The sequence below is a fragment of the Silene latifolia genome, chromosome X (assembly GCF_048544455.1).
Source record: "Silene latifolia isolate original U9 population chromosome X, ASM4854445v1, whole genome shotgun sequence".
NCBI lineage: Eukaryota > Viridiplantae > Streptophyta > Magnoliopsida > Caryophyllales > Caryophyllaceae > Silene > Silene latifolia.
The window spans coordinates 102,175,603-102,202,844 of NC_133537.1; the positions used below are offsets into that span (position 1 = coordinate 102,175,603).

The 27,242-nt window shown below is 36.1% G+C and overlaps 1 non-coding gene across 1 annotated transcript; it reads left to right on the top strand.

Moving 5' to 3' along the window:
- Positions 1–23,175: 23,175 nt before the first annotated feature.
- On the top strand, positions 23,176–23,282 carry LOC141624921 (small nucleolar RNA R71). The gene has a single exon (XR_012534724.1). It is a non-coding gene; the product is annotated as a small nucleolar RNA R71 (small nucleolar RNA).
- Positions 23,283–27,242: the final 3,960 nt, after the last annotated feature.

Sequence of the window (27,242 nt, forward strand, 5' to 3'; positions counted from 1 at the left end):
CTCGATGCAAACATGTGAGATCATCGTTCAAACCTAAAAGAGTGGTAAGCACGAATCAAGCCTTGGAGTTGATACACATGGACTTGTGTTGTCCCATGAAGGTAAGGAGTAGAGGAGGATCCAGGTACGTCTTTGTCCTTGTAGATGACTACTCAAGGTATGTATGGCCTATCTTTCTTCACTCAAAAGACGAGACTTTTGATGAATTTGTTTTTCTTATGAAACTAGTTCAAAATAAATATAAGACTAACCTTGTTTCTATTCATACGCATCATGGCACTGAATTTGATAATCAAGGCTTTATGAAATATTGTAGAGTTAATGGTGTAGGACATAACTTTTCTGCACTACGAACTCCTCAACAAAACGGTGTGGTTGAACGTATGAATAGAACACTAGAAGATATGGCTCGTATAATGCTTTTGTGTAGTGGTCTACCTCGTAATTTTTGGGCGGAAGCCATTAGTACTTCATGTTATATTCATAATCGTGCTACGATATGACCTATCCTAAAGAAAACCCCTTATGAACTTCTAAGAGGTCGTAAACCTAATATCTCTCATCTTCGTTGTTTTAGGAGTAAATGTTTTGTTCATAACAATGGTAAGAATAGGTTAAGTAAGTTCGACCCTAGAAGTGATGAGGCTATCTTTATAGGTTACTCAGATCATAGCAAGACTTATAAGGTCTTCAATAAAAGAACACTTTGTATTGAAGAAAGTATTCATGTTATTTTTGGTGAAGATAACGTGTTCGATAAGCCCTTACAGGATGAGGAAGAAGACATGGATGAACCTGATTTTCGTCTTTCGAGAAATGATCCTCCAGAATTGGAAACTGAGGATAATGAGATTGAAGGAATAAATGATGAGCTTGATCATTCTTCAAATGACAAAAAGAAGAAAACTAATGTTATAGTTGATGATACTATAACTTTGTCTCAAGATAAGGATCCTCAACCCAATGTTATAGATGATGTTACTATAACATTGAATCCAAATCAAGGTAATGAGTCTGAAGTTATACCTGACTCAACTACAACACCGGGATTGGATTCAGGGGGAACATCCTTAAACTCTGAGCCAAATGAAGTTGGATCAATTTCAAATGACGAAGAACCAAGTACTTCAACAAAATGAAAATATAAGAGTTCACACCCTATGGAAAGCATACTTGGTAATATTAAAAAAGGTGTTCAAACGCGACGATCCTTGAACAATTTCTGCTCCTTCTATTCGTTTGTATCAACAATCGAACCAACGAATATCAAGGAAGCTCTCGCAGAATCGGATTGGATTATAGCTATGCAAGAAGAACTTCAACAATTCGAACGGAACAAAGTTTGGCACTTAGTTCCTAGACCCAAGGATTGATCTGTAATTGGAACCAGATGGGGGTTTAGAAATAAACTAGATGATGCTGGGGTCATAGATCGAAATAAGGCAAGATTGGTGATACAAGGCTATAATCAACAAGAAGGAATATATTATGACGAGACCTTTGCACCTATGGCTCATCTTGAAGCTATTAGACTTCTAATAGCATTCACAGCTCATAAAGGAATGAAACTCTTCCAAATGGATGTCAAGACAGTGTTTCTAAATGGGTATCTACAAGAAGAACTCTTCGTAGAACAACCTCCTGGATTTAAGGATAAAAAATTTGAAGACCATGTATTTAAATTAGACAAGGCCTTATATGGATTGAAGCAAGCACTAAGGGCCTAGTATGACAGATTATCAAAATTTCTACTTGACAGTGGATTTAAGAGAGGATATGTGGATAAAACCCTATTCCTAAAATCCGAGGATTCTGACCTTCTGGTTGTTCAAATCTACGTCGACGATATTATTTTTGGATCAACCAACCGCAATCTGTGCAAGTATTTTTCGGAGTTGATGACTTCCGAATTTGAGATGAGTATGATGGGGGAATTTAAATTCTTCATAGGTCTGCAAATTCAACAAACTGAGGAAGACATCAAGATTCATCAACAGGAATATATTAAGGAGTTAATTAGAAAGTTCGGAATGGAAATTTCCCATGCTATGTCTACTCCAATGGTCGCAGACAAGAAATTAACTTTAGATGAAGATGGTAAGTCAGTTGATGAAACAACTTACCGAGGAATTATTGGGTCATTTCTATATTTAACACCAAGTAGACCGGATATCATGTTTAGCGTGTGTGTTTGTGCGAGATATCAATCATCTCCCAAGGAATCGCATATGACGGTCGTAAAAAGAATCTTACGATATCTTATTGGAACGTCTAAACTTTATCTATGGTATCCTATGGAATGTCAGTTCGATCTAGTCGGATATTCAAATGCCGATTACGCAGGATGTTCCCTAGACAGGAAAAGTACGTCAGGTGTTGCCACGTTCCTTGGAACTTGAATTATCAAATGGGGTTCAAAGAAGCAGAATTCAGTTGCCCTTTCATCAGCAGAAACCGAATATATTGCAGCAGGAGTGGTATGTACTCAATTATTATGGCTTAAGCAACAGTTATGTGATTATGGTGTTGACATAGGTTGTATTCCTATTTTATGCGATAACATGAGTGCCATTATTATTTCAAAAACCCTGCGTAGCACTCGCGTACTAAGCACATTGAACTTAGACATCATTTTATACGTGACCAGGTTGAAAAAGAAAATACAAAACTCGAATTTTGTAGTACTGAAAAACAACGAGCAGACATTTTGACAAAACCTTTAGCTAGAGAACGTTTTGAGACTTTACGGTTGGAAATTGGTTTAATTGGTGGCAACTAAAATTGTCATAAATATTTTATTTCCCATTTGACTGACTAGATTTGACGAGATTGTATGTCTATGTTTGTATTTTCCTTTGCAAGTACACTCTTATATAGTATTTTATTATTTTATGAGAATATTCCGTTTGCTAGCCTGTTATATTTTGTGTTATATACAGACCATATCTTTCATTACTTATACATTTTAAGGTTTAGAGCTTCATACACCAATGACATTCATGATTGGTTTCATTTAGGATGTGAGTAGTACTCCTTACATGGCATGTAACATCATATTGTATAAGCATGAAATTTGTCTCTTATTACCTGTATACACTCGGGTTTGTGGTAGTGACACGTGTGGAGAGGCGACCCTTCCTTTACGTTTTACCTACTGACCTCACATTAGCCAAATTTGCCTCGTTTTGACCTATTTATTCAACTACATTCCATATGGCCTACCCTTGTCAACCTAGTCTTGTTGGTATATTTGGAAGTCTTATTGTGGTCAATTTTGTTGGTGTTGTGATGAATATTAGAAGGAAGGAAGAAAAAGATGGACAGAAAAAAAAATGAAAAAAAAAGAGGAGAAAAGTGATATTATAAAAGATGGAAAAGCAAAAATCTCTTATTACTGCTATTCTTATTCATTTCCATATTACTTGAGGGAATTTCTTGTTGATGTGAGTAAGTGTGTGCCGTACTTGGCATGGTGCATCATCTTTAATGTTGGGTTGGAAAGTGGAATATGGTTACTTTTGGTTGTGATCGGTACTAGCTTGGCTTTTACCTCCACATATCTAAATTATTTTGCTCCTTCTTACCCAATTACCTCTTCTCACATTCATATGTAAGTCCTTGGCATGTGTTTTGGTCCTCGCTTGGTTGGAGTGTATATGTATGGTTACTAGAGATACCTATCATGTTAGATTGCATGCATGCTTTTGTAGGTCGTAGTTAGGTGAGTGACTATTTCCTTCTCTCCTACAAAATTTGTACTCAACTTGGTTTGTATTACACACTTTATATGTAGGGCTCGCTTATGTTAAAATCGTTCTTATGCTATAATATATGCTTTGATTAATATATATTTCTTGCCTCGGTTGATATCATTCTAGTCGTTTTATGTTTGTTCTCGTCTTTTCGATGATGTCAAGAGGGGGAAGAAATGACCATGATTTAGTATTTGCCTAAACTTGCTCCTTCACTACGCCAAATAAGACATCCAATAACGGCCAAATAATGCAGATTACCGTTTTTAAATAGAAACACGGGACCGTTATGGCAACGACGGTTGTTAAATATATACAACCGTTGTACAAATAACAAGCGACCGTTATATAACATCAAGAACCGTTGTTAAATCTTAAGAACGGTATCAAATCCGTTGTCTTAGGTTACTATTGACAACGTCTTATCGTTCCAAAACCGTAGTTAAATATTATATATGATAACGGTTCATTTCGTTATCTTATTTAATTGAATGTCAAAATTTAACAACGGCTTTATTGCGTGCAAAACCGTTGTTATATTCATCTGTTGACAATGGTATGTAACCGTTATCTATTTATATTGATGAAATTTTGTCAACGGTTCTGCTTAAATAAACCGTTGTAAAAGTTTTGAACTCGACAACGATTATCGTTCGTTATCTTATATTTTTGGCGGTTTGAATGGGAGGGAAAATATGTCAACGGTTATTTATCTAAATAAAACCGTTGTCAAATAATTGTTTGCAACGGGTTGTTTTTAACCGTTATCGTTTTTATTTTTATTTTATTTTTAAAAAAATGATTTTAACCTGTTCTAGCAGCTGCTGAAATGCTATTTTTTTAGCAGCGTTTGTAGCAGCTGCTGAAATGCTATTTTTTCAGCTGCTGCTGAAAAATAGCATTCCAGCAGCTGTGCAGTGCAAAAATTCAATCATGTATCAAAATATTACACCCCGCAATCAATTAAACCCAGTTTAAAAACACTACAAACAGGATGATTAACAACCAAAACACAACTGCTATTAAGAAAACAAAAGAAACCAATACACAATGGATCTATATATACACACTCGTACATAAAGCATGAGAAAACTATTGAGACCTCGCTAATGAAACAACATAACTGGCCCACATATTCCTCATCTGGTTGATGTCCTCTGGTGAATATTCTGGGGCTTTGTTGAGTATTTGTGGAAACTACAATTCTATACATAATCAAAATAGATATAATACATAGAAGTATACAGAACTGAACTCAATTTACGTCTGAAATAGTTTTTAAATCACACTAACCCGTATCGGAATGGTAGATAGTTTTCTGTGGATAACCTCCCACATGGTCTGGCAAACGTAAAAACCGCATTGTTTGTCATCTGGTGCTTTAGGAGACTATTATATAAATCACACACAAATCAACTGAATTAGATAATCAACCTCTCGCATAAGCATTAATTAAATGATACGAGTAATTATTAAGAATACACTTACTAATGGCGTGATAAAATTGGGAACAACGTCGCTTTCATATTTCCCAAGTGGACATAATCTTTTTTTTTGCTTCAAAAAACTAAATCATAAATATACACACATGCATTATTATTTGCATATATATGTCTCAAGTCATACAATAACAAATGACATAATTGAAGGTTGTAAACTTACTCAATTATCATCCTTACACAACTGTCAGAGGGTTTGCCTTCGTGAGAGTCAATCCAAGATAATCGTTTTTGTTTCCACTTTGATTGCCAGTAGCACCCAATGCTTCCTATTCAATTTGGGACATTGAACTGTTAGTTCATTTACACGCATTTAAGCATGTTAGTAATAAATTTATAGAACCGTGATTCATTACAATAATCACGTACTATACATACATGTTCCCATTGTAGCGGGCAAGCCATAGTTTTTTGGACGACATCAATCGACGAGCGGTACTATTGATTTGTTCTTCGTATGAAATTTTGTGGACAGAGAACACTTTAGGACTCAAGAATCAATGTTAATCATGACTACATCCCCTCTAGGTGACTTCTTTATAGCCAGGTTGTGCAAAGCCATCAGTGAAGCAGTTTTCATTTTTTTCTTATATTCACACGATTCATAATAAGAATCATAAGCAGGCTTGACTGCAACAACTTTCGTTGACGTAGAAGTAATTGCTTTAGCTGCTGCCATGGATTTGCTTAACTTCTGCAAATGTAAAGATTAAAGTACTTACGATAGTTTAATATTCGTACCCTAATATATTTAAAAAACAAGTAATAATTAACTTCTGCGTATAGGTACCTCGGGGATGACAACATTGATGAGGTTGTTAGGCCATTGCACATAAGAGCTCAGGGCTTCTTTCAAATACGTGACCTCCTCAGTAGGAAATGGTACTTTTACTTCCCCATACTCGTCTTTATATAATTGGGACACTTCCACTTTACTGCAATTATGACGAAGGGTTATACTGGTCGGACTCACTTGGAGCTTAATTTTCGGTTACTTGTTGTTAGGAGCACCTAGACCAAAACAATATTTATAACTTCACAAACAACTCTACTATTAGTAAAGAGGCAAGTAAAGGTCGGATCCCAAGGGACGGGTATTAATGTAGGATTTTCGATTGCAAGTAGCGGTGTCTAGGCTGTCATGATTTGGGTTGAGATAAGAAGATCACTAAACTAAATAGTAATAAAAGTGAACAAGCAAGATGATTAAAATAAGATGTAAACAATTGATTAAAAGCACTAAGGTGTCATGGGGTCATAGGGGATTCACGGGAATTGATCATACAAACATACTCTCAAATTATAAGCAAGCAATTATTGTTGTGATAGGATCGAGTTGGTTTATATCTTACAATCCTAGGAAGGTTTGGGTCCCGGAGCCGAATCGATTAGATTGTACAACACCTACAAGTCGACTTAATCCTCCCTACTCAACTATATGCATGGTCTAATGAGACCCGAGTTAATTTATGTCTTACAAGTCTCATTGAAAAGGTAAGTGATGGGTAAAAAAATGCAAGGATTCATAGGCTCACGTTTCATCAAACATAACATGTGCATAAGTTGAGATCACAACAAACAAGCAAATAAATTATGAAAACATATTAAATTAAGCATGAATCATCCCCCATGTTGGTTTCCCCTAATTACCCATTAACCCTAGTTAAGGAAACTACTCACTCATTATCAAGTTTAACATGTTAACAAGGTTGTCAATCATATTAACAAAGCAAAACATGATGAATAAATGAAGATGATTAACAATAATTAAAAAGGGATTAAGAGAGTTATACCTAATGATGATTCCAAAATAAAGCAAAGAATAATAGAAGTACTTGATGAATGATTGGAAGGTTGTCAATCTCCCAATAATAACTCAACTAATCTTCAATTACCCAAAATAAAAGTTGAACAAAAGAGAAATTAAGGAAATGAGATTTGTATTAAGACTTGATTAGAAGTTGATTACAATATTAAAGAGAGATTAGAATGATATAAACTATATTAAAGATTGATAAGAAGAACATGATTAATCTAATTAGACTAATGGGGTATTTATAGTGGGGATTGGGTACACAAATTAGGGTTTACTAAGGGCTTAAATGACGATTAAGTCCTTGAGGAATCGCTCCTCTCAGAAAAGATGCGGGTCTCCTTTTAGCCAGACTTTCAAAAATATGCGCATCTTTCATGAAGCAAGAAGATGACGTGTGGGTCTGTAACACAATCCGGGCGTCCAAGGGTCGGGACGAGCGGATTCTCAGGTGGCTGGACGAGCGTCTGGGTAGCTTGGACAAGCGTCCTGGGAGGCTTTGTTGGGAAATGTGTCCTCAACAACAGTGCGATCATATGATTTAAATATCATTATTAAATCTCATTTTAAAGAATACATTTGGGAAGTATTTATATCATTAACCTGGTCCACACATATCGGTAATGATTGCCGACTAGAGTTTGACATTACTTGTCGTGCGACGGTGGTGATCGATTGATCCCCTAGGTCATACCTATAGGCAACACTCTTAATTGATTATTTAATTAATCGTATAATGTTACGAGTTAATTAAATTACTTGAAAATTGACGGACGATTTTGGAAGTAAAATTTACGTGTCTCATTTAAATGAGATACGGTCCGAAATGAATCGAATTGTATCTTTACTCGGATGAAATTATTGTTTATAGAAACAATTGAATGAATTATTATAAATACAAGTTGTTGTGATTTATAATTGGCAAAATATTTTGGTACAAGTAATTATGAATTACTAAGTCGATTTTTGTATATGACGTATTTTCATTAATACGTTGATTTTTAATATGTTAAAAATACATAACAATTTTTACATACGTATACGTGTAACATATCGACAAATGACAAAAATAATATGGACCCATATTATTATATGAACCAAAAAGAACATAGAAGAGAATCAAAACTTCTTTCTTCTTTGTCCCACCCGTTTTGTGAAGTCAAAAGGGCATGACTTTTGTTCTTACTTTGCCCCACCTTGACTAATATATTCAAGGGCCATCATTCATTCATAATTATTCTGAAAACACAAGTGTTTTGTGATAGAAATTGGCTTCCTCTTCTCTACTCTTCATACACGGTTTTGGAGAGCCAAACAACCAAATTTTTGGTTCAATTTTCTTACAAAATTAATATTATCTAGTCTTCATAATATTGGTTTTAATTAAGAGAAAGCTTTGGGTATAAAGCCTTGGGAGAGATCCTACACTTGGGTCTTGGGTCTTTGTTCTTCCATTAAGGATAGCTCAAGAACAAAAGAGAAGGAGAACTCTTTTGTGCCCATATATACCGATATTGCATTGTAAGAATAATGTTTCTTCCTTACTTTGTTTTAATGTTTGCATGCATAAGATCATTAGTTAATTTTATGACAAATTAAATTTAAGCATATATGAGTATGTTGTTAGGTATAAAGATCTACCTTTCCTTCAATTGGTATCAGAGCAATGGTTGTTTGCATGCAAATCGGTTATAGTTTTTCCGAGTTATACGATTAACATATAAAACTTGTGAATTTGTGTTATTATGATATATCACGAAATTAATTCATGCATGATAAGTTTCTGGTCCTAAAATGATTTTTAGGATTTTTGGTTAATTTACGGATTTTACTGTTCATATTATATAATATTGGCATTAAAATGTGATTTTTATGATAAAAATGCCATTTTTGGACGAAAATTAGCTAAACTTCGAATTTTCCAGTTCTTTTTGGATATGTTTTCACATATATTATTATTAGATGATCTGGAAAGTTTCATAATTTTATGAGTTTTTATGCTCGAAAAATGAATTTTTCATTATTAAATTCGTTTTTTGGTGAAAAATAGGTTAATATGAGATAAATTTCGAATCTGGTCATAGAAATTTAGTATGTTGTCACATGCAATTTTACAAGATGTGTGTAAAATAATTGGCTATATTGAAGTCTTTATGCATGATTTATGGATTTTTGATGAAAAATAGCATAAATAGTGACTTAATTAGTGAAAATTGCTAAAACATACTCTATGACTAAGGAAAAACGTCACATGTTGCTTTTTATTATCTTTTTCAGATCTAAAATTGAAAAGTTGGTGAAAATAATTTTTCTCATATTTTTATGATTATTTTAGTTAAAACCGATAAACCGCAACATTGTTTTTCCGGATAAAATTTCGAAATTTTTTAACCTAAGTTTTTGAACATTATGAGTGTCATGGTATTTTTCCAGAATGTTCATAAGTTTAAATTTCAAATTTTGAATTTATTTGAAATTTTATGATTTATTTGAAGTTTATAGCTTATTTTATAATTTTAAAGTCCATTATGAACAAATATGAGTTAATTATGGTCAAATTATTAGTGAAGACTAAATTTTGAGTCCTAAACAGTTAGGGTAATTAACTTATGCATAAATATGAATTTATGTATTTTTGGTGATTGTAAAATGTTGAATCACGCAAACTGTGAAAAACCGAGTAATATATGATATTGGCAAATTTAAAGGCGATTTAGCATAAAATTGGGCATGTTCATACATATTATAATGCTGCATATTTCAATTGTTGAATGTCTTTTATTTATATAATTTTTGAATTATGTAATTTTGCTTAGTATGGCCTTAGTTTTAATTGGTATTTCCCGAAATGTATGGGAATATCGATTCGGTTGTGATTTTTATTGTGATCTCGTATCACCGTCTTGTAATTTAATAGATTTATTTTATTATAGTTACAAATGTATAATAGGAATTATGTAATTCATTATGTAATTTTAATTCATTTCGGAGTTCCCAAAGACGGATTTCTTCAAAATGACGATACATAAAGACGGTGTTACCTCGAGATGCGTGCCACAACCGAGTTCAAGGGACCAATGGAGTTGGTTTCCGAATATGTAATAGTTAAACAGTTTTCTATTTCTAGGAAGGCCATACTAGGATTTATTTTTATGTTTTGCATTTTATTTATGTCGCATGCATCGCTAAATCGCCATAACTAAAACATGCATCGTTCTAATCGAGTTCATCGACCGTGTCAATTACAATTATCGTAGTTCACCGCTTTAGTTCACTTAAAACGTGATAGATAATAAATTGACATGACCTCTCGCTAAAATAATCAATTGAGACATAGCCTTACCAAATAGTAGAAACCATGAAAACCTATTTCATGAGGGAGTGCACTCGGCCATACTGAGGTACAAACCTTGTTACGTAGGGGAAGTGGGTGATGAATGTCAATCCACCGAATTCATGTTAATAAGGGGTATTTCGGCACACCGTGCCCTAAGTTGATGTGGGTTTGGATTATGGACACATTTATTCGAAATTTGGGTTGTACTCAACGAAAGTATTCACGACGTATTTCCGGATGTGTTTCGGGCTAGAGATGAATATTAATGTAAATATCATCGACCAAGAGTTCTAAAAGTAGAATCGATTAAAGAGTTAATCCACCGAGTTATATTGATGAGGGGTATTTCGGCACACCGTGCCCCAAGTTGATATGAATTTGGGTCTTGGAATCATTTATCTAGTTGGGTAGAGGTCACTAGAAAAATGCATAAAACTTGTTATCTACAAGTATTATTAAAACGATAAATGTTAAGTTTTCCACTATTCCGTTATCATATTGTTCTATTTCTTTACCACAATTCATATACGATATCATTTCGATTTTACAAAATCTCCTTTAAAACATCGTAACTAGAGACAAATATGAATTTGCTTCTAAAACCTCAAATGAACCATTGCTAAGGATCTCTTCTAAAGAGTATAGATTAAAGTTATCTATTATCAAACAGGTTTTTGATTCTAGACTAACACATCTACTTAGAATGGATTGTTTTTCATGTACTTAAAAGAATTAAGTACCTTGAAATGATTGTTTTGGTAATTAGTTTTGTCGAATTAAGTAATTGACCAAAATAATGCAACCACCTCAATGAGAGTTTTTAAGACTAAAACGAACAAATGAAGAGTGTTCTTTATGAATTCAATTTTGCTTCTCAAAGCAAAGACTCATTGAAATGAGTGGGAGCATTCTCTTAAACCGTTAAGATAAGGACGAGGTTCAAGAAGTAAAGATTATAATGGAATTGATACAAGGTAATGTTAAAAGTAAAGTTGTTGAGAATGACGATACTAAACCTATCAATCCCGATCGATAAAGTTTCCATTGTCTCAAATGTTGGACACGAGAAAGGAAACTACCCCAAATTATTGAAGAATCAACAAGTTAGTTGTGGGACATCTAATGGGATCTTCTTCTTTAAATGTTTATTTGATTAAACATAAATTTTGCTAGTACCACTTCGTCAAAAACCAGTGGTGGTTTTCATCATTATGTTTGATACATAGGATGATTAGAATATGACGACTAGCAACAATGAAGTCGAGAGATAGAGTCATTGTGTACTAAATCTAGTTTTTGGGTTTGGAGTTGTACTTAATTGTGACCATTAAGTACAAAAACTCTAAATAAGAATACAAACTTGTTAAGATACAAAGAAGGTTTCACTTTTTGTGACCCTATACACCACGATTTGATGTATGGCTAGCCCATTATCAAGGTGATAATATTCTAAACCAAACTAGAATGATATATCATGAAGATGATGCAAGACTCAAATTGGTAACCCAAGATTAAACCTTAAATTTTGGAATGATGAACGCAAAGAGTTATCAAGTACTCTTGAAACCATTAGATTGTTAATGGTATATGCGTATCTTGTATTCAAAGCAAGATGTCTCGTGCCTTTTGGTTGAAAAGGAGATCGAGGTTGTAAATCATTGATCCAAAATAGGTTGATCATTTTCTTTTACCAACGATTTAAGTTGATGAGGTAAATAGAGAAATCTTTTGAAGAGGTTCAAAGAATTCAAGGAATCACGATTTAGTCGTGATGGGATTATCAAAGTAAAGACTTTGATATAAGCCAAAGGAAATGTGATATAGTATCACAAGTTAATCTCTCTTAGCACGCATTATGGAGTAATGTGTGGTTGGATAAGAAATCAAACGCTATTCGATATGGTTTGGACTTCAATCAAGTTACTTTGAGTTACTTGATCCTTTTGGGGATTTTATCATTTTTGTCTAAATTATTATTCCACTAAATAGAATCATATGAGATATGAAATGGTAAGGGTACCATGTTTGTAAGTTTTCACAAGAAACAAATGCTCATTTTTCCTTATTATAATCACGAGTACACCAGGTTTGTGGCTCGTGAAGCTGTCTTTCTAAAATACAAGTTTATTTCTAGAAGACAGAGTGGGAGAAAATTATTCAAGAGCCACAAAGAATGTCATGTCGCAAGAAACAGGTCTTTCTTGTTTACATGAGACGTGTTGTGTAAGACGTTGTTTCTCTAAAACCTAGGAGGTTAAATTCGTCACTTGTTAAAAATGACGAATTCAAGCTACTTTTAGGAAAGTAAAGAGCTTATAACTTACAAAAGAAATTGTTTGATTCAAGTTGATTACTTCTAGAAAGTAATGAACATATGACTTACATAAGAGTGTTTAAGTCACAACTCAATACAAGGCTTAGAGCCATGAAAATCCGAAACTAAAGGGCTTGATTAGTGACAAAGGGTTTTGCACTAATAAAGAGAGATTTCAAAGCAAGATTGGTAGCAAAGAGTTTTGCACTGGTTGAAATGCTTAAGTCTATTTGGATCTTCTTAGGGATTGTGTTTCATTATGAGGATATGAATACAACAAGTGAATCTAAAACCCACTTCTTCAATAGAAGGAATGTATTCAATACATGTCATGAGTTTTAATAGATTCTTGCAATCCTAAGATAATGTGAGACTTAAGAGAGGGTCTTAAGTAGGACATCAATGAGTTAGAATCAATGTTTTGATCATGTTATAAAACTTATCTCGATAAGACGAGAAGTTGTTTTTTATACATGGAGTTTAGTGGGAGTTACGGAAATTTTATTTAGTCCGATATGTGGATGACATATTGATCATTGAGAATGATTTAAGACTTTTGGAGTAATATAATACATCTTTAATATCTAGATTTATGTAGATAAATCCACATGATATTAGCGTCAATAAGAAGTCTTATGTTGATATGATTCATGACTAGTTCAATTAAATTGAACATATTTGATTGATTCCATTTGCTTCATTCTTGCCGGATCAATTAAATGAGTAATGATGTATAACACTTCATATACTTTGAGTATGATGAATTGTTTTTAAAATCGAATTTAAGAAATCTTTATCAAGTAAGCCATGAAGATTACCCTTAAGTGCTTGCAGAAGTATTAAGGAAGTAAAGCAAAGTGTTTATAATGCAATTTTGTGTAAGGGTATTACACAAGTGACAATTGACAATTGAGATTGCGCATGGTTTCCGACAAAACCATAATCAAAACACATTAGGATGGTTAAGATACCATTGTGGCTATGATAATTAAGAAGTAGATTTTCTAGAATCGTTCTAGACAATAAAGAACAATGAGAGATATTTATAACGGAAATTGAGTACACTTGTAATCATGAGATGTGCAAGAAGGATGAGTCCCATTAATTGTGAAAAACAGTGGGAGCTATTCTAAGGCTAGAGAGCCTATGTCTTGATTGGATCTCGACACGTACTCAGAAAGTTTTGTAATGCAAATGTATACATTACAAAGGAAAACGAGTATGTAGTAAGGTTGAGTAAGGTACAAGAAGTTGATAAAACCTACTAACCGAAGCCTTATCAAAGGCTAAACATGATGAGTCATGTCATTTCAATTGAATTGAAATGAACAACTACGTACAAGATCAAATTAGATTATAGAATATGAAATAGTAATCAGGCATTGACTATTCATATGTGATAATCACATTTGTCGTTTGAGTTTTTCTTTAAAAACTCCTTTTATACTTTGTTACATCCAAACGGGTTGTAGAGACAATTGAACCCCGTTAAAGTGAACACGGATTAACATAGTATTCGCCCATAGTCACTTGTATGAGGTGACGTCTCGAAGTGACTAGAGTGTGATGCGATTGATGGCAAGTTCAAGTGCCATAGAGTCATGTGAGATGACTAGTCGATCACATAGGCAGACTGTTAGGAACACTTTGTCGGGCCTAATGACCGCTTATAGAGTTCTGGCAAATTTATATAGCCTGGTCGTGGCGAGAGCTGCTATAGTATTCAAATGAGTCGATTCTTTTGACTAAAGACTATTCTCCTAAGATGGCACATTTTATGATTAACTTTGATTTGTGTTACTACGACCTTCGTAAATGGGGTCAAATGGGCATATTTTGGGTTATGATGGCTGTGGCTAGTCGAAGGGAATGAGTGCGATTGGAATTGTCCACCCCTTTGTCAGGGTAATAACAATATCTCAGGGCCACTCGAGGAGTAATGAATCGAAATGCGTACACGCTCGGAATGTATCCATGGTGGATAAATCCGGTCAATCGTTATTCTCGGATCGAGGAAACCACTCACGATATGATCACTTGCAAGTACGACCTGGAAGACACCTTGCATTGAGTGGGAGATAGTAATAGGACAAGAGAATTGGTGACGCACACTTGTCGAGGACAAGTGGGAGATTGTGGGAAAATGTGTCCTCAACAATGGTGCGATCATATGATTTAAATATCATTATTAAATCTCATTTTAAAGAATACATTTGGGAAGTATTTATATCGTCAATTGGTCCACACATATCGGTAATGATTGGTGACTAGAGTTTGACATTCGTCGTGCGACGGTGGTGATCGTTGATCCCCTAGGTCATACCTATAGGGCAACACTCTTAATTGATTATTTAATTAATCGTATAATGTTACGAGTTAATTAAATTACTTGAAAATTGATGGACGATTTTGGAAGTAAAATTTACGTGTCTCATTTAAATGAGATACGATCCGAAATAATCGAATTGTATCTTTACTCGATGAAATTATTGTTTATAGAAACAATTGAATTAATTATTATAAATACAAGTTGTTGTGATTTATAATTGGCAAAATATTTTGGTACAAGTAATTATGAATTACTAAGTCGATTTTTGTATATGACGTATTTTCATTAATACGTTGATTTTTAATATGTTAAAAATACATAACAATTTTATGTGACATATGACATGTAACATATTGACAAATTGACAAAAATAATATGGACCCATATTATTATATGAACCAAAAAGAACATAGAAGAGAATCAAAACTTCTTTCTTCTTTGTCCCACCCGTTTTGTGAAGTCAAAAGGGCATGACTTTTGTTCTTACTTTGCCCCACCTTGACTAATATATTCAAGGGCCATCATTCATTCATAATTATTCTGAAAACACAAGTGTTTTGTGATAGAAATTGGCTTCCTCTTCTCTACTCTTCATACACGGTTTTGGAGAGCCAAACAACCAAATTTTTGGTTCAATTTTCTTACAAAATTAATATTATCTAGTCTTCATAATATTGGTTTTAATTAAGAGAAAGCTTTGGGTATAAAGCCTTGGGAGAGATCCTACACTTGGGTCTTGGGTCTTTGTTCTTCCATTAAGGATAGCTCAAGAACAAAAGAGAAGGAGAACTCTTTTGTGCCCATATATACCGATATTGCATTGTAAGAATAATGTTTCTTCCTTACTTTGTTTTAATGTTTGCATGCATAAGATCATTAGTTAATTTTATGACAAATTAAATTTAAGCATATATGAGTATGTTGTTAGGTATAAAGATCTACCTTTCCTTCAGGCTTCTGGACGGGCGTCCGAGTGGTTGGACGAGCAGATTCTGGAAGTTTTAGACGAGCGTCCCAGGGGTTAAGACGGGCGGATCTTGTCCCAGCCTTCTTTTTCTTGTTTTCTTCTTCTCTTCTCCCAATAATCCTCCGGATTTTTGTCGGGGATGCAAGGATCTTCATCATCATTGCCCATCTACTACAATATGTACAAAGGCCTTCTAGTCTGGTCTTCTCTTTGATGCTTGGTCATTAGATTCGATCAATTTAGCTCTATTTTGACATGAAAATGCAAGGTTTGCACTCCTCTCCTACCAAGGAAACAAAACCTCAAAGAATATGCAAAACAAAGGACTAAAGATAGTAAATGACCCAAATATGCACTAAAAAGCATAGGAACGAGGCTAATCCGGGGACTAAATATGGTCAAATATGATCACATCAAATATCCCCAAACCGAACCTTTGCTCGTCCCGAGTAAAGAGGTGACAAAAACTAGGACCCTTTTTTAAACTATCCTACTAATATAGCCGACATGAGATAATTAGCGGGTCTCACTCTGCCCCTTCAACTCACAACAAGACAACCATGAGGTAGAATGCCTTCTTGCAAGGCAAGGTGGGTCTTGCCAAAATGGTGACACATCCAAACATTAAAGCACACAAAATCAAGTAATGGATGCATCTACAAAATAATAGCCACTTTCCTCATCTAAGTGGTGGAAATTATCTAAAGGGGAAGCAATTCAAGGGTACACACTCCTTCATAGATGCAATTTCTTCAAACTACTAAGCCTAGGAGGATACCAATAAATCACCTCCAAGTTGTGTCAAGCTAGGGTACCTTTGTCCTCAATCATTAAATGCTTTTGTCAAGAATAGACTCCCTATGGTGTTAGAAACACTGGAGGATCGCGGAATTCCCCTTCTTGCCTAGACAAGAAGAAGGGTCGTCCCCTCTCTACCATGCACAAAAGTGGATACGATGGATAAAGGGATCGATAGTATTTGAGTTTCATGTGGGAGTTTGCTTTTGTTGTTGTTTTTCCCCCCAATTTCTTGTGGCATATAACATTTGAGAACACTTTCTTTTTGCCATTTCTTTTGATTTTTGACATTTCAATACTTGACAACTTTCAACTTTTTACATTTTCTTTTGAACATTTTCAAAGTCACCCCAATTTATAACGAGGGTGCCTTATATTTGAAACATAGGAGTTTTCATTTTTGTTACTCCTCTTTTCTTTTGATGCAATTGTAAACTTTTTTAATTTCTTTTCATTTCATTTCTTAAACTCAAATTTTGAACAATTTTTGTGCCCATTCCCTTTGATGACAAAATGTGGTAGAACATGGATGAATGATGGTTGCATGGTTTCAAGGGTCACCTTGGAATAAACGGTAGCCAAGGAGTTATCACACCACAAGGTACTCTTGACTAGGCCTTAATCCATGGGTCAAAGGATACTAGCATGACACATCCTAGGGTGTTTTACAAGTATTCTAACAAGCAAAGTCTTAAGAAGAAAAAGCATCTACTAGGGCCTATATACACTTGTCAAGCTTCCCAAGTAGACGGTTTCACAAAAATTTTCTAACATGCAAACTACATGCCATGATGCAACTAACATTTATACATCTTAATGCATGTGCTTCTACCAACTAGTATGCCAAATAATCTAAATGCAATCCTAAATTTACATTGTTTTTACCGCATCAATCAAAATAAAGCCACATAGTCATTAACATAAAGAGGAAAAAGGAGATTGGAAAGATCATACCATGCGGTCTTCAATATCCTCATGTCTCGGATGTGGCGTAGTCAAGCAATGTGAGAAAGGATGAACAAACACAATATATACAAACAATATATACAAGACTACACTAAAAAGGAAATGAACATGTTTTTGGTTTTTCAATTTATCAAATTTTTTGGATTTTTCGAAATTTTTGATTTTTTTGGATTTTGAATAAAAGTCAAGTTAGAATTTCCCATCCCCACACTAGTATGGGCATTGTCCTCAATGGCCAATACGATAGGAAATTATGCAAGTATGATGCATGATTTATATACTAAGTGCAAACTATACTAAACTACACTACATGATGCATGTGTTTTTGTTATGGCGGAGAGCAATAATTTAAATTAGCTCCCAATGCATATGCATGGACTTCCCCAAACCAAAATAGACATTATTTCTAAGGTCTTGAATTTCGGGGCAGTTCATGCACATGGAATGCAATGCATGAAACTAAAGATTGTCATTTTGGATTTTACAAGTTGGGAACAATAAAAATGAACACCTTAATGAAGCCAAGGTGTTAGTCCTCCATGTTGTTAGGACTCCACAAAATAAATGATCAAGATAAAATAAAAATAAGGGAAGTAGACAAACCATAAGAGAGGTGAAAGAATGTAGGAGCCTCCAAGGTTTGATAATCCTCCATCATATCATCATTATCATCATCTCCCTCCATAGATGTGGAATCATCTCCACTCCCGCTTTCACTTCCTTGCTCTTCCTCACTTTCCTCTTCCTCTTCTTGAGCTTCTTCTTCTTGAACACCTTCTTGAACCTCTTCTTCTTCACCTTCTTCATCAACACCCTCATCAACAACCATCTCCTCTCCACCCGGTCTACTACCACTAGGAATGATAGGAAAGAAAACTTCCCTATCCGCCCAACTAGGCAAAGGACATGATGGATCAAGAAGTCCTCGCCTAGCTAGATGTAGGAGGGGCGGATATTGGGCCTATAAGCATCCACTCTATCATTATAGGCTTGCTTGTGCATTTCCCTCATGAGTAGTGTCAAGTAATCATGTCCCACTTCGACATCCTTGGGTTTGAACTCTTGGTATTGAAATGGGTAAGGTGGGGTGATAATGGAGGAGGAGGGCTCGTCAATCTCGCCTCTTTGTTATTGAATAATATACTCGGTCTCCTCGGAGAGTGGAAGAAGGTAGTTCGGTCGGTGAACATTCAATCGGCATATTTTGGAAGGCAAGGTGAAAGATCTAGCTTCATTGGTTAACCACCCATATTTGGTGTAAAGGAAATCATGCTTGACCCACTTAAACTTGTGAATCATGGTGTCCATATCAATGAGATGGCCTCCTTTAAGCGCTACATAAGTGTTGTCTTTGTTGAAATTTGGGTTAAAGTGCTTGGCCAAATGGGTAACTAGTCCTTCATTTACAATGAAAGCGGTGCCCTCTTTACCACAATCGACATTAAGCCATCGTTCAACCAAAAGTCTTAGAGCATTATATGGCTTAGTAAATTCCCTTCCTATGTTCAAGGCCGACTCAAGAAGAACACAATCGAGCTTGGTAAGATGATTAGTGCCATTTCTTGCTATCAAAGTATTCCCAATGACCTTATGACACACTCTAATGCCCGGATGGTGGACTAATAGAGCACGACAATCATGAAAGTGCACAAATTTCTTTCCGGAAATTGCCTCCCAAAGAGGAGCGGGGTCATACTTGCCGGGGATCTTTATATATTTTGGGGTATCGCTAAGGCCTAAAATCTTACTCAATTCGCCATAAGTGATGCGTCTATCAACATTTACAAGACGAAACTCGATGTGGGTTCTAGTCTCCACCCTTGTGACTTTCAAGGAACTCAAAAATTCCAAGGTGAGGGAGGGGTATGTCAATTATTTCATGGTAAACAATTTACCCAATCCCATAGACTCAAAGAAGTTTTTGGTTTGTTCAAGAACACCCAACTTTGTCAAAGCATCTTCACAAATAAATTTTGTAGGCATAATGGTCTTCTTAGCAAAGAGGACAAATTTATCCCTATGAGAGTCGGAAGTGAAAATTACCTCCGGATAATTGGATAATTGAGTAATAACCGGAGTTGTTGATGTTGTAGCTTCCATAGGGGGACCTTGTTGAACCTCCAACCTTGCCTCATGGACTACCAATGCCTTTGACAATTGTTTTGCTTGAAGAGCTTGTTGCCTTTTTGAAAGTGTCTTCTTTGGGGGTGCCTTGTTACCTCCTTTAGTTCTTGCCATTCTCCTTTGCTTGATTACACCAATGAAAGATTGAAATCTTCAATTTTTAGTGATACCCAAATCGATTTAGGATGAATGTTGTTTTATATCCTAAAAATCGACTCAAAAGTTGAAGACTTTGGTGTTTTAATCAATTGTTGTTGCAAAAAGAGTGATTAATTTTTGTTGTGAGGAAGTTTGGATTTGATTTTGTTGAATTTGGTTGAGGAAATTTGGTTTTGTTGATGTGGAGGATGAGGGTTTTTGGGGTTTTTGGGTTTTGGGTAGTGTTTGAATGTAGAAGAAATGAAAATGAATGAGGGAAGAGGGTTTAAAAGACCCGTTATGTTTGAAACAGCAGGGGCGGACGAGCGGACCAAGGGTCGGGACGCTCGGATTCTTCGTGTTTTGTCTCAGGAAAAGACGCCACAGGACGAGCATCTTTCAGCAAAGACGAGCGGATTTTTCAATTTGAGATGAGCGTCTTCCTGGACGGACTCTCGGATTCTCATTCTGAGGAGAAACTTTAAAATTCAAACGAAAGAAGAGCGTCTTTCTGTAAGGCGAGCGGCGAGAATCGGACGAGCGGATTCTCAATCGAGACGCTCGGATTACGTGTCGACGTTTTTTTGCGGCTACGCTAGACGAGCGGATTGTATCTTAGACGCTCGGATTCCTTGACGACGAGCGAATTCTCCTTTTGGCCGCTCGGATTCTTACTTGACCACACGGATTCAGGTCTATCCGTGGGTACTGCATGACCCGTATCATTTCCATTCTTCAATTCCCGTGTTCTTCATTGTAGGGGCACTAAAAAGGCATGAATAGCCTAGGCAATTGCTATCCCCACACTAAGTCAAAGCACTACACATTAATGAAATCATAAGTCCCTCCCTCACTTCTCAAAAAAATGATGAATATCTTGATCAAGGCACAAAAATATAAATCCAAAAATGACAAGGAATGCAATGTAAAAATTGAAATGCAAGTTAGGGAGTTAGAATATTTTCAAATGGTGGTTTAGGGAGGACTCCACCAAACTCTCATCCAATGTGAGATGTCAAGGGGGCATGTTCAAGGTGTTGTTGATGTTACTCAACACCTTGAAGAAGTAGTCGAAAGCTTGTTCGTTATCATGATAAAGGTCCTCAATAGATTTTTGCACATGTTGTTCTCCTTGATGGTCTTGATTCATAGCATTACCAATGTAGGGATTGAATATCCCCTCGAACTCATCATCCCAAAGACCGCAAACTTCGTCTACTTGATCATTAAAAATTTCTTGAGTTGATAGAGACAACTCTCCTTCTTTCTTGTTTTGTCCAATAAGGCCATCCTCTTCTCTTGTCATGGGTGAGCTTTTCAAGCTCTCATTGTTGCTATTTCCTTGCTCATTGAATGGAGCTTCATCAACTTTCTTTTTCCATTGGAATTTCGACTTCTTCCTATCATCCTTCCGGCTATAGTGATCAACCATAAAGCATGGTTCATGCAAATGGGGAGCTCTCATTGTCTTGTCAAGATTGAAAGTTATGGTCTCGTCTCCCACTTCTAGAGTAAGCTCTCCGTGCTTCACATCTATCACCGCACCCGCGGTGTGCAAGAAAGGTCTACCTAAGATGATCGCAATATTGGAGTCTTCTTCCATGTCAACAATGACAAAGTCCACCGGGATGAAGAATTTGCCAATTCTCACGGGAACATCTTCCCATATCCCTAACGGTGTCTTCGTCGATCTATCGGCCATTTGGAGTGTGATGTTGGTACATTTAAGCTCTCCCATCCCTAGCCTTTTACTAACCGAATACGGCATAACACTCACGCTTGCTCCTAGATCACACAAAGCCTTGTTGATCGTGGTGTCGCCAATGGTACACGGTATTGAGAAGCTTACTGGATCTTTAAGTTTCGGAGGTGAACTCCCTTGAAGGATTGCACTACTCTCCTTAGTGAAGGCGATAGTCTCAAGCTTCCGGATCGACTTCTTTTTCGTAAGGATGTCCTTCATGTACTTTGCATAGGCCGGCACGTGATTGATTAATTCCGTGAAAGGAATCGAGACTTCCAAATTCTTCGCAATTTCCATGAATTTTCCAAGTTGGTCATCAAACTTAGGCTTAGCTTGACGACTTGGGATTGGAAGTCTGATCACAATGGGCTCCTTCTCCTTGGCCTTTTCTTCACTTTTCTTTGAAACTTCTTCTTTTGTTGGTTCATCTTCCTTAGAGTTTTGCACAACTTATTCTTTGTCACTAGCTCCTACAACTTCATCCTCAAGTTGATTCTTTGGTCCTTCATATCTCGTACCACTCCTCAAGTGAATGGCACTAACCGTTTCATGTCTTGGGGGGTTACTTTGAGGTGGTAATTGCCCCTTTTGTCTTTGAGAGTTTGAAGATGCTAGTTGGGTCAATTGAGTTTCCAACATTTTTGTGTGGGCTAGGATGTTATTGATGGTGATGTCTTTTGCTTGGCTATATTTTTGCATTTGAGTGAAAAATTCTTGTTGATTCTTTTGCATTTGGAGGACCGCTTTTTGAACATCAAAACCTTGGTCATTTTGTTGATTGTATGGAGTTTGATTTTGGTAACCTTGGTTCTGGTTGAAAAAGGGTCTTTGATTTTATTTTCTCATGGGAGGTGGGGGTGTATGTTTGTTGAGGGTTTTGAACATTTTGGCTTTTGTATGAGAGATTTGGGTGGAATTTGGTGTTTTCATTGAAATAGTTGGAATAAGGGGTACCACTCTTGTATGCTTGAAAAGCATTCACTTGTTCATTTGTTCCCCTACATTCACTTTGGTCATGTCCCAAAGTTCCACAATTCTCACATATCCCACTTGGGATTGATGAAGATGCTACCATGGCATTAACATGATGCTTTGGTGATTTTGAGGCTTCTTCAAGTTTATCCATAGCCTTCTCAAACTTCAAGTTGATGGTATCAATATGAGCACTAAGTTGATCACCCAATTGAGTAATAGAGTCCACTTCATGCTTTCCTCCTCTAGTAGCCTTGCGAGGTCTATTATATTGTGAATTATGGACCGCCATTTCCTCAATCTTGTTCCAAGTTTGATTATCGTCAACTTCGGTGAACATACCATTTGATCCCATGTTGAGAATGTTTCTTGAATCTTCATAAAGACCATTCCAAAATTGTTGTACCAAGAACCACTCGCTAAGTCCATGATGAGGACATGAGCGACAAATTCCTTTGAATCGCTCCCAAGCTTCATACAAAGATTCTTCATCCCTTTGCTTAAAACCAGTAATTTGAGCTCTTAGCATGTTAGTCTTTTCCGGAGGGTAGAATTTTTTGTAGAAAGCTAGAGCCAACTTCTTCCAAGAGTCAATTCCAAGAGTAGCTTTATCAAGGCTTTTCAACCATTGTTTTGCGGTGCCAATTTTAGAAAAAGGGAATAAGACCCATCGAATTTGGTCTTGAGTCACACCAGTTTGTGAAATCGCATCACAATAGTCACAAAAAGTCTTCATGTGAGAGTGAGGGTCTTCACTAAGCATCCCCTCAAATTGGCTTCTTTCGACTAATTGGATAATTGCGGATTTAGCAATGAAATTTCCGGTTAAGTGTTGTGGTGTGGGAGTACCATTGGGTAGGTTATCTTCGGTTGGTACGGATTGTGATGAAAACTTAGGCATTGTGGGTTGATTTTGTGATTGATTTGGTGGTTGATTTTGTGTTGGGTTCTCCTCACCTTCTCTTGCAAAGGGGTTGATGAACTCAAGAGAATGAATATCTACAACCTCACCAATACCTCTCAAAGTATTTCTGGCAAGTCTTCTATTTGTCGTCAAAGTCCTTTCAATTTCGTGATCAATGGGTAACAAGTTACCTTGTGATCTTCTAGACATGCAAAGTATCAAACAACTCGAAAACAATTAGAACAAACCTTGAGGAGTTTCACTTCCCCAAGGCAAATAAAGACACAACTAATAACAATCTAAGAAAATCATATCAAGTTAACACCGTCCCCGGCAACGGCGTCATTTTTGGTCGGACTCACTTGGAGCTTAATTTTCGGTTACTTGTCGTTAGGAGCACCTAGACCAAAACAATATTTATAACTTCACAAACAACTCTACTATTAGTAAAAAGACAAGTAAAGGTCGGATCCCAAGGGACGGGTATTGATGTAGGATTTTCGATTGCAAGTAGCGGTGTTTAGGGATGTCACGATTTGGGTTGAGATAAGAAGATCACTAAACTAAATAGCAATAAAAGTGAACAAGCAAGATGATTAAAATGAGATGTAAACAATTGATTAAAAGCACTAGGGTGTCATGGGGTCATAAGGGATTCATGGGAATTGCTCATACAAACATATTCTCAAATTATAAGCAAGCAATTATTGTTGTGATAGGATCGAGTTGGTTTATATCTTACAATCCTAGTAAGGTTTGGGTCCCGGAGCCGAATCGATTAGATTGTACAACACCTACAAGTCGACTTAATCCTCCCTACTCAACTATATGCATGGTCTAATGAGACTCGAGTTGGTTTATGTCTTACAATTCTCATTGAAAAGGTAAGTGATGGGTAAAAAAAATACAAGGATTCATAGGCTCACATTTCATCAAACATAACATGTGCATAAGTTGAGATCACAACAAGCAAGCAAATAAATTATGAAAACATATTAAATTAAGCATGAATCATCCCCCATGTTGGTTTCCCCTAATTACCCATTAACCCTAGTTAAGGAAACTACTCACTCATTATCAAGTTTAACATGTTAACAAGGTTGTCAATCATATTAACAAAGCAAAACATGATGAATAAATGATGATGATTAACAATAATTAAAAAGGGATTAAGAGAGTTATACCTAATGATGATTCCAAAATAAAGCAAAGAATAATAGAAGTACTTGATGAATGATTGGAAGGTTGTCAATCTCCCAATAATAACCCAAATAATCTTCAATTACCCAAAATAAAAGTTGAACAAAAGAGAAATTAAGGAAATGAGATTTGTATTAAGACTTGATTAGAAGTTGATTACAAGATTAAAAAGAGATTAGAATGATATAAATTACACTAAAGATTGATAAGAATAACATGATTAATCTAATTAGACTAATGGGCTATTTATAGTGGGGATTAGGTACACAAATTAGGGTTTACTAAGGGCTTAAATGACGATTAAGTCCTTGAGGAATCACTCCTCTCAGAAAAGATGCGGGTCTCCTTTTAGCCGGTCTTTCAAAAATATGCGCATCTTTCATGGAACAAGAAGAGGACGTGTGGGTCTGTAACACAATCTGGGCGTCCAAGGGTCGGGACGAGCGGATTCTCAGGTGGCTGGAAAAGCATCTGGGTAGCTTGGACGAGCGTCCTGGGAGGCTTCTGGACGGGCGTCCGAGTGGTTGGACGAGCGGATTCTGGCAGTTTTGGACGAGCGTCCCAGAGGTTAAGACGGGCGGATCTTGTCCCAGCCTTCTTTTTCTTGTTTTCTTCTTCTCTTCTCCCAACAATCCTCCGGGATTTTGTCGGGGATGCATGGATCTTCTTCATCATTGCCCATCTACTACAATATGTACAAAGGCGTTCTAGTCTGGTCTTCTCTTTGATGCTTGGTCATTAGATTCGATCAATTTAGCTCTGCCATGAAAATGCAAGGTTTGCACTCCTCTCCTACCAAGGAAACAAAACCTCAAAGAATATGCAAAAGAAAGGACTAAAGATAGTAAATGACCCAAATATGCACTAAAAAGCATAGGAACAAGGCTAATTCGGGGAATAAATATGCTCAAATATTGATCACATCATATACCATGAACCTTAACTTGTTGAAGCCGGTCGTAAGCGAACACGTATCCCCTGGCAACAACAACTTTCTGTTTCCCCTGTAAATAGAACAGACCACAAGGCACCTTGCAATCGCCCTTCAAACAGCTTTAATCAATTAGTACACTTACGTTCACTACCTTTAATAAATTTCATAAGTAAAAAATGTGTACTGAGATGAATAATTATAAACTAGCAGCTATTACCTTTTTCGGTGTAGAGAAGAACGTCTGATCATCAACTACCTCAATCTCTTCCTGTGTCACGGCCTTACTGGCTTCCTCTTCCTCTTCCTCTTCAACTGCCTGATATCGATCCTCGGCTCCCACCTGAGTCTCCTTTGCCATTTCCTTCTCCCTTGCCATGTCCTCCTCGGCTTACTTCTGTACATTAACACTTGTCCATATAACACGAATTGATTTTCCAAATCATTTAACACATTGTATATATATAAGACATATATATTATTACCTCTTTTTCCTCCTCCTCATTTTCCTCCTTCTCCTCCTCCTTATCCTTCTCCTCCTCATCTACTTCCTTTATGACTTCTTGAACCATATCCAACTCTTTTTCTGATGGCTTTTCCCCAGTTTCCAACATTCTCATCATCAACCTGGCTATTTTATGTAGCTGTGTAGTAGAAATTAATGTCAACATATATAGTTATAAATTACGTTGGTTCAAATACAGTATTTATAGATTACCTTCTTGTAATCATCACCACTTCGAGTAGTTTTCCCAAAATATTTACTGATAGCAACATGCGTCGATACCCCTCTCACACGACCTGGATGCTCTGCTTTGCTGATTGCCTTAGCAAGAATGTCATCACGTCCTTCAGGCTTCCATTTTCCTTCCTCTATCTCCTTCTCACAGATCCTCTACATACACATAAAACCATTAAGCAACACACAATTATATAACTCCGACTACCAGTGGTAGGAGTGACATATTTATTCAAACTTACAATTTTCTCTTTGATGTCCTTGTCATATTCAGTTTCCGTCTTTCCATTCTTAGGAGTGTGACCTTCCACCCAAGCGTTGTGACGACTGAATTTTCCAAGCTTTGCCTACAATTCATTCATCACATTGATATCCTCTTAAAATATGTATGATTACGATGAACATATATAACATCCGACTAAAACACCTAATAGTCTAATACTATAAGAATTATGTACTTACAAGTTTCTTCTTAATCAATCTATAACCACCTCGGGAGCCGTAAAAGACGGTCTTTTTCTTTGAAATGTTCGCCTTGTTCCTCTCACTCATAGCCTTCATCAAATAAATTGTATCAAGAAACGTAAGCATGACCAAATACTAAACTAAGTATACTTCTTTACTTATTATTATTAAGTTACCTTAAACTTATCAGACTGCCTATAAGCGATATAGCTATCCCAATGGTCTTGACTGACATACGGATACTTCTTTG